Here is a 9,515-nt window from a genome sequence, read left to right as displayed (position 1 = left end):
CGCTTCAAGCAACTTAAAGAAGTCCAGACGCTTTTCTTTGCAAGCTCCTTTGACTACGATGACCTGGATGACTGAGAACCTTCACAGACTTAAGCCCAGGCTGCTTTGATAGCCACCTTCAACTCATTTCTTTTAGGTCAAGGTCACTCGAGGGCAATATCTGTCTGCTGATAGTAATATCATGGTCAGCAAACCCTTTGGTCGTAATGTTGGTGCTGTGGGGAGGTGTTGCGTCCTGCTGGAAAAGCAAAATCGTCACCTCCATAACGTTTTGTCAGCAGATGGAAGCATGAAGTGCACTAAAATCTCACAGTAGCTGGGTAGCTTTGGACCAACCACCACCAAAACCAGAACCCCAAAACATCAGAGGCCCCTGAACCTTCACACTGGACCTTAAACACCTTGGAGTCTATGCCTCTCCACGCTTGGTCCGTACTCTTAGACATTCATTTCCAATGAAGTTTCCCATTTTCAATTTCCAAATGAAATATAAAATTTAGTTTTATGTGAATAAATGACTTTGAACCACTGAGTAACAATCCTGTTCTTGTGCCTTTTCCCAGATAGATGCTTCTGACGGTGTTTGTGACTCAGGCCTGGCTTGATATCAGGAATCTGACCGTTGTACAGTAGCACCTTTCCTGAGGCCCCACATTTGTTGTGGCCCCCCAGGCCTTAGTCCACTCCTTCTGAAGTTCTCCCAAGTTCTTCAATCGACTTTCCTCGACAATACTCTCAAAGCTTTGGTTATCTTTGTTGCTTGAGCACCTGTTACTACGAGGACGCTGTTCCCATCAACATTTCAGCAATATGCTTCCATACAGCACTCTGCAAACAGCCAGCCTTTGCAGGAATGACCTCCTGTGGCTTACTCTCAGAAGGGAGGAGGGTGTTAAAGATTGTCATGGCAACTGTCAAGTCAGCAGTCTTCCCCACAATTGTTGCATGAGATATACAGTATCTCTCGTATGTTTGCTTCTCAAGGTAAAAGCTTAACACACTAGCTTTCCATTGCCTTTAAAACACAGAGATAAGCAACGGTCAGTTTTTGGCCTATTGACTGTCAGAACCTAAATGCATCACTACTACAAGTGTTCCTCTAATAGCCTTGTTTCACATCTGGAACCACATCTGGGGTCACATCTGAATCACTGCATAATCTGAAATTGATAACAGTTCAAATAGATTGGACAAATATAATAAAAACAGAAATGGAGGCAATCAATCAGACCTTACTGGGTACGGTTTCATTTTAAATTTCTACATCTATAAAATGATATAACAACTCTAACATTTCTTTACTCTATAAAGGAAATCAGGTATGGATACATAACCAATTACAAAAGCAAATGAACAAAACAAACTAAAAAAGCTCCAGATGAAAAATGGATAATGCAAAATGTGTACATGCACTGACTGTACAGTATGTGCAGCCTGCTGCAGTTGCTTTTTTAGTTTGCTTTATTTTTCCATTTATTTCATCTGTATGTTTCTTTTTTATTTCTTTTTTTTTTTACAGTTATTGCTTGTGATCATTGTGAGCTGTTACATCCTGGAAATGATTTGGGGGTTTTTCCCTTAAAAAAATCACGTTAATACTTGCTCCAGACAAAAGAGACTAGAAAGATGGAGACACAAGCTCCATTTCTTCATAGCGAATGGGAGCGCTGGAGAGGAGTGAAGATCACTGCTTACAAGTCCAGTTGTCAATAGGAACATCAAGATCATACTGATTAGCTGCCAGACAGCAATAATATCTCAAATGTGCTGTGCTGACCATCTCTGCAAAACAAGGTGAGAAGGGTTTTAAAACCACCCAAAGTTGTTCAAGGCATGTGCCCATCAGCTGGGTATCAAGTATCTCTTTAACCTCACATCTGTCCCTGTGTTTTAACACAAAGGGACAGATGTGAGCACTTCCTTAACACTTCCTTCCTTCCTTCCTTCCTTGCTGTGAAGAAGAATAATGTGCAGTAAAACAGAGAAGTTAGAGGAGGCTATGTCCAGTAAGTATGTGGCACCATGTTGAGGATGTTTGAGTTTATGGTGGTCACAAGAAAACAAATTGGCCTACTGAGGTAAAACCTGAGGATGAATGACATCAATCACACAAATGGGGGTAGATCTTGACAGTCTGCATCATAAAAAAGGACATTATCAAGACTTTTGGATGTATATAGCGTCCAGTTAAGACCTCACACAGTCACATAGACCAGCTGGCGGCCTTCTGGCAACCTCCGGTCACTAGAGGAAAATTGGGATTCCCCACCATTTGGTAGTGGTTGCTGGCTTTAACCAAGTGAAATCAGTCACAAAGAGATGCACCAGAAATGTCCTTCTGGTTGCTTCGGTCACGGGGAAATTATTGCTGCAACCAACAAATTTCAAAACGCACACTTTTCCCTAGCAGCCTGTGAGTCCCTAGTAACCTGGGTCACTGTTACTAGGGTTACTAGAGGAGTCGCCAGGCGTGCATGCATGGAGATCTAGCAATCAGTTTCACAGTGAGTGCCAGCAACCTTCAGCAACTGCTGACTATCCAGTCAGGGAATACACATTTTTCCGGTGGTTACCAGATGGTCACAGACTGGCGGCTAAGCTAGTCAAGCAGTTCCAGCCAAAAGGTGGATAAATAAACCACTTAACTTCAGATACTTCATACAGGGAAGTCCTTCCTATAGGCATCCATTTATATAATTTGTCAATATATATATAGTTTTTTTATTTTTACTTTATGTCAGCCCGACTTTCTAAAACAGGAGAAAAAAAAAAGAGTGCATGAACGTCTCTGTAGTTTGCAAATACAAGAAGAGCATCCTTCAGTTGGAGACAAAATGTTTTAAAACTGTAAAAGATAAAACATTGTAGTCAAAAACCTGAAGTGGCATCTCTGGATATATATTTTTACTGTAACATTTAAAAGTCATTTTAGACCCAAGTTTTCACAAGGGGTTATTTGGAAAGGTTACAGAAAGCTTGCTTTCAAATAACTCAGAGGAAATGTCAGTTTTAAAGAAAATAAATGAGAGATGCTGCATTTTGTACCCAGTGTAATACTTCGGTGGGCCAAACTCAGTATGAGAGCCAATTTCTGCACACAGGTCCTATTTCAGGCACTTTGGATTCAACTGATTTTGCCCACAGGGGTTATTTTGGGGCACCCTGGTTTAGAAAGCCACGCACGCATCTGCTATAAACATAGATCACAAAGCTGTACATTTAGATAGCTTGCCTATTTTTTGGCACTAGATTGCAGCTCCTTAAACACCTTGAGTTTATTCTAAGAGTGCTATCCACAAATAATACAATAGTGCCCATAATAACACAATGGCAGGATTCCCAGCTCTGTTGATACAGTAGATTTATCAGTGGTGTCCAAACTCTGGCTCTAATGAATTACACAAAGTGGACATGGATTTCTTATTGCAGCGCTGGGTCATATCTACAAAACTGTGGACTATTACATCTTTCTAAGGATCAGTTTGTGCCTTGAGAGTACCAGTTATCTTACTTTAAAGTCACAGTTTTGAGTCAAGGTGACAGTGGGTGTTCTAAATATGACAGTAAATTCCTGGCAACTGGAAGCTGGGAATTTACTGTTAAACTGCTCACAGCATTATTACTGCATTTTCATTTATATCATGGTTACATTTTCTTATTCACCAGGCCTATAGACCTGTATTTTCATTTATACCGTTACTACTTATTAATGTTTTCATTTTCCACATTGTTACTTTTTGTCATTTACAATATTATTATTGTATTTTAAATGTATAGTATTACAGTATGAGTACTGTTTTTCAGTTACAAAGTAACATTATGGTTTTCTGATGCAATTACAGCAAAGAAAAATTAAAGTTATGAACTGATTTTGCCACTTTGCCTTTTACAATACTGTATTATGTGTATGGTGTATACATAATACAGTATCTTATTATATGTCCACATCACAATACTGCTTAAATGAGTAAAAATCAGTTACGGTGCAGGTTTAGATTCATGGTAAGCAAAGCATACTATTTGTTTTTGTAACATAATTTATGATGGCTGAGATTAGGATTGTGGGTAATAATAGTCTTGGTAAATGTAGTGATATAAACATGTGCGCCTCAATGGATAACCATTAAGCTAATTGTACTTTTAGAACCATATTCATAAGCAACTTGAGAAAATGAGTTTGTTCAACATGCAAAAACATAACTGCATCCCAGAGAGACAATATGAGCATGTGATGGGACCCTGCAGGTAGCAGGATGCCATGCTGTGAACGAACAGCCTCGCGCCGAGCCAGTGAGAAGACTTGGGTCATTAAATCGCTGAAGCCTCCACAGTTGCTTCCTGTTAAGACAGTCGCTAAGTTAATGTTGCCAAGCAACACAAATACAGTGAGAGCCAGAAGGGAGATATTTAACCAAATTCACTGGAAAAAAAAAGGGAAAAAAAGAGACTTTGGGTGACATTGTGAGGTTTGGATTTCAGAGAAATTGTAATTGAGGATATCTGGGTCAGATACATCATTTCTAGGACTAAGCCCAAGCACGGGCAGAAGTCTCCAGCAGCAGGAGACAAATCTAGTCCCTTCTTAAAAATGTTATGCCCCATAGATAAGTATATATTCCGTACTACTAAACACAAACAGATATCTAATACTGTAATAATACTACATACATTGCTGTCACTCAAATTCTAAAGCAAACATATGATAAGAAGAGGTCTGCCTTAGCCCCACACCTGTAAATCTGCATTTGTCCCTCACTCAACTACACTTTGGAAGGCTAGTCCATGACCATGACTGAACCTGAAATGACCAGGTCTATATCTCTGCTTTTTGCAGGAACCAAATTGTGGTGCATAAAGCAATTCTTAATAATGGAAGGGGAGACTTACCAAAGCTATTATTACAAACAGATCTTTAAACCATTTCTGTGCATTTTTCTGTGGTTTATGGTTTTACAAAGCAACAATTCAAGAATGCTCTGCTTTGTTCTACAAATAACACATTTTCTTAGTTTGTGGAAGCAAGTCAGTAAGTATTTACCGTCTTACAGGAAAACCACAAACTACCCACAGACAACTGCTGTTCTGCAAACTGTAAAAAGTACATGGCACACACTCATCAACAGTATGATGGTCCTTGCAGGTGAATTTCTCAAGAGCTCTTTATCTCACAGGCTTATGAATAGGTGATGAGAAGTCTTAATGCAATGTGATTCATGGAGAGTAACAACTCCAATCTGCAGCGCCTCACATGCACACACATGTACGCACACACTCACACAGTCGTGTACGCGTGAATTTTCAAGAAGATAAAAGTGACTTATGTTAATTTCCTGGAGGCTGACGTTTTCACCATAATGTTCAATAATTTACATTTATGGCATTTCCTTTTTGACCCCATTAGAAAGAAACCTACCCATAATATGACACACATTACACATGCAGCAGTATTCAATAAACTACTTAGAAAGCCAGCATTTTACAACCTCTCTATGAAGTGGAAGGTACATTTATTTATTTGAAAAATGTCAGAAAAATCCTTGAATGTAGCAACAAATCTTGCAGCAGTAGCACCCAGGATCATCTCACTGCAGACTCAGGAAATGTATAATTTGTTCATTTAAAGACATTTAATCAGGACTGAAATGATTACACACAGGATCTGCATGACAAGGACAACACAATCAGGCGGTCTGATGCCAAAATGATCTAAGAATACAACAGAAATTGATTAGAGCAGAGAGAGGAGGAAAAAAAGCAATGTCTTCTTACTGTCAATATGAAATATCCAGGGTTTCTATGGAAACACTGTTTTATCAATCACAGTTTTTTTTTCTCTGCTGCCTTGTGCACAGTGCCCATTTCTGTCTCTATTGTAAGCCTTAAGATCTGTTAGGTATTACGTGTGGGATGAGACCAAGTTTTAGTCTGTTCCCACTGAGATGACTAATTGATTGGCTGGCTGACCAGCAGGCTGAACGACTCACTAACAGTGGAGAGAGACGGAGAAGACGGGGGAATACACAGGATTACAGGACAGGCAGGAGAAGCAGAAAATAGTTTGTGGTGTTGTACAGTTGTATAGGGCTTACATTGACTGACTGTGACAGTTTGCAAGAAAGAAGGTTGAACGACATGTGACGTGCTGTGCAGATTAGACGTCCTTGCAAGAATCAGTGCTCGGCAGCCTGCAGAACATCCACAAACGCCAGCTTTAACCTTTCACATGTAGAACTGCTTATTTTCTTGTTTGTTATTTATCCTCCAAAAAGCCACATCTCTTTAATGTCCTTTCACTCTGCCTGGTTTTCTGAATCTTAGAGTACACTCAGTCTCTCTCTACTGCATTATGCCATATATGGCATTTTGTGAATGGGTGTTGCTAGGTAACTGCAGTGCAGTAAAGCGTGGCAACTTGATTCTTGTGTTTAGGATGATTAAGGTTTAAAACAAGTGTTTTAAGTAGTGGAACTACAGAGGTACCTAGAAGAATTATGAATATAGGAGCCATGTGAGTTTAACTTTTCTTGACTACAAGGACTCTTCAGTATTGAACTTAAAATTGCGTTTGCTGGCTTGTTGTCATTTAGTTCTGCGGGTAGCCTTCAAGCTGACATTCATCTCATCCGCCTCTTCACTGCAAAGGTCATGGAAAGTGAGCAGCGATTAGCCAGAGCAGTGCTGTGGAAATAAACTCTCCAGATTGTTCAAGTTTGAAAGCTCCTGCGGTCCGATATCAGAGACTCTGAATCCTCTGGGAGCAGCTTTGACACCTGACAGAACAGTATAAGGAAAAATGGTGCACTGCTTGCAACCAACATGTGGAACAGCTGAGCGCACACACTGACGGATGAGAGCATCCGAGTCTGCAGTCTCCACCTCCTCATGCTGGATGGCGACAGAGGATGGCAGCTCCAGTCGTTCCAACACTGAGCTGCAGGTGGGTGCAGTAACTCGGTTCCAGATCTGTACTCCTCTTCACTGATCCTCTCATGGGTAGCTGTAATATTCTTTTCAAGCTTGCTGTTTTTTTAGACAGGGACCACATGCAGGAAATTCTGCAGTTCTTCAGGTCGGAGCTATGTAGCCAGATCTTTATTTTTACTTTATGCAATTAAAGGCAAAAAGTGCTAAATAAAAGCAAATAAAAGTGCATGATAACTGTTTTTAAGTATAAATGAGGAAGGAGTTTTTAGGTTCAGTCTTTCTTAGACACATCCATCTACCCCAACCAAATCCCTGCCCACTAAAGCCATCTTGCAGGACTTAAATTTACTGATCTTGCATTGAAATTTGTGTCTCACTGGCAAGGTGGTCAAGCATTGGCCTTGACAGTTTGCATATGACTGGAGAGCGTTAGCAGTTAGCCAACTGCCCTGTGTTGTCAGAAAATGTTCAAGTAATAATGCATCACTTTCTATTGTATTTTGATTGGAGTGAAGATTTAAAATTGGGCTTGCCCCATAGGATTATCTGGTTTCTAAGTGAGCCACAGCGCTCTTGGTAATAGCTGCTCTGCACAATCAGCAACTTTTGTGGCTCTAAAATGATGCCAAAGCAACACTTCCTGAAAATACAGATCCTCAACTGAGGCTTGAAGCAGAAGCAGAGGCAATATAAGAGAAAGACTTGGCACTCAAAGGATCCTGAAGTGAAATACATGGGAGAATTCTGCAACAGTGGAAGAAAAAAATCAGCAAATCTTTTAAGCATTTCTGATTAGACTGGAAAGTGATTCTTTATATATATCTTTTTCTGTAGCGCTGGTGCCTTTTGGAGCATGTTCAATGCAATTACATGACAAATGATGTGGCTTGCTGTGAAGTAATGTCCTAACATCCTGTCAAAGAAGTCTTTGCTCCATTGTCAATGAGTTAAATTCAAGAGTTTTATTTGTAAGTCATTTAGTACTAAAAAGTAATTGAGTTTGTGTAATGAACCCATTCAGTCCATTGTTAGAGCTTGCTAATCAAACTCACAAGTGTTGCAAGTTTTAACTGATAATTAAGCACTCCAACCTGTCCAAATATACTGAACTCATGGTTAAAAAGGGATAGTCCTATAGACTGTATATTAAAGATGGACATAACCACAGTTATAACACCCATTTATTAGTGAAGTCCTGTTTTTTTTCCTCATGCTAAGCAGTTTTCCTGTCACCATTATTGAAACCAGAAATCACAAACATGGGGTGGAGCTGACTGTAGCACTGAGGGTTACTGCACAGTCACATACTGTCAGTCACATAGTACGGTATATCCAACACTAATGACCATCTTGGTGTTTTGAAAACAGATGTGATGAGCAAGCCTGATACACACTGCTTTTCAAATTATTTGATTTGATTTGATATACCTTTATTAGTCCCACAAGGGGAAATTTCATAATGCAAAGGATATATGTTACTGACTTTCCTATATATTCAATTCAAATGACAGTCAGTGTACTTTTCAAGTCATCAACTGCACAATTCAAATTTTATTGAACAAACCTCCCATTGATAGCTGTGGTTTTGCACAAATAAAAAAAACCCTCAAAATGCACTGAGTTTTAAAACATTTTATTGGTTGTAATGAACTAAAAATGGTCATCCATCCATCCATCAGGACCATCCAGGGTTGCACAGCCTTCCTCAGCTTGAAAATTACTGTTGATGTATTTCCGGGCCTACTGGAACCATTCCTGCTTGTGAGTATAGGTTAGATGGTGGCCGAATGGTAGGCTTATGCACAACTGCAAGACTCTGGAGCATCCTACAGCTTGAGGTTTTCGGTACTACCAGCAGCTTCAAATACCTGCTTGCTGCTTTGTAATGGCATTTTAGCAGCTGTTCTGTGAATCTGATGAATTTGTCTGGCAGAAACCTTCATCTCTATGCCTTAGTCTGCACGAACCCATCTGTGCTCTGACTCAGCCACAAGTTTCTTCATAGTACAATGATCACGCTTAAGTTTTCATATAATACCTAATGTTTTCAGACCTCTTCCAAGGTATTACACTATTCATCACATATCTGCAGCACAGACCCTTTTACTTTACCATATTACTTGAAACCTGTGGCATGCTTAATGATGTGGAACATCCTTCTTAACTAGTTTTCATTTTATTGGACTCATCCCCTTCCAAACTAATTATGACAGCTGTCTGAGATTGACATCAGTGATCCACAGAGCCGAGAGACATGAGTTTAACTGAACACAAAAACATTTATGACACTAAAATCTTATTTGCATAGTAATTTGGAACGCTTTCTAACTCGTAACAATGCCCATATTTTAGATCATGTACATTATGCTGAACTCAGTAACATCTGAAGCCAGAGCCCATAAATTCATCCAGAAAGCAGGGACTTGCCTCCTGTGGGCTACTAGACAGACTGACGGCGTTTACCCAGCTTCATCCATCTTTTCATTACAGTCTACAGGGAGTGCAGAATTATTAGGCAAGTTGTATTTTTGAGGAATAATGTTATTATTGAACAACAACCATGTTCTCAATGAACCCAAAAAACTCATTAA

The sequence above is a fragment of the Haplochromis burtoni genome, unplaced genomic scaffold (assembly GCF_018398535.1).
Source record: "Haplochromis burtoni strain Fernald_Lab_line unplaced genomic scaffold, NCSU_Asbu1 Contig_53, whole genome shotgun sequence".
NCBI classification, from domain to species: Eukaryota; Metazoa; Chordata; class Actinopteri; order Cichliformes; family Cichlidae; genus Haplochromis; species Haplochromis burtoni.
This window is presented reverse-complemented; position numbering follows the sequence as displayed.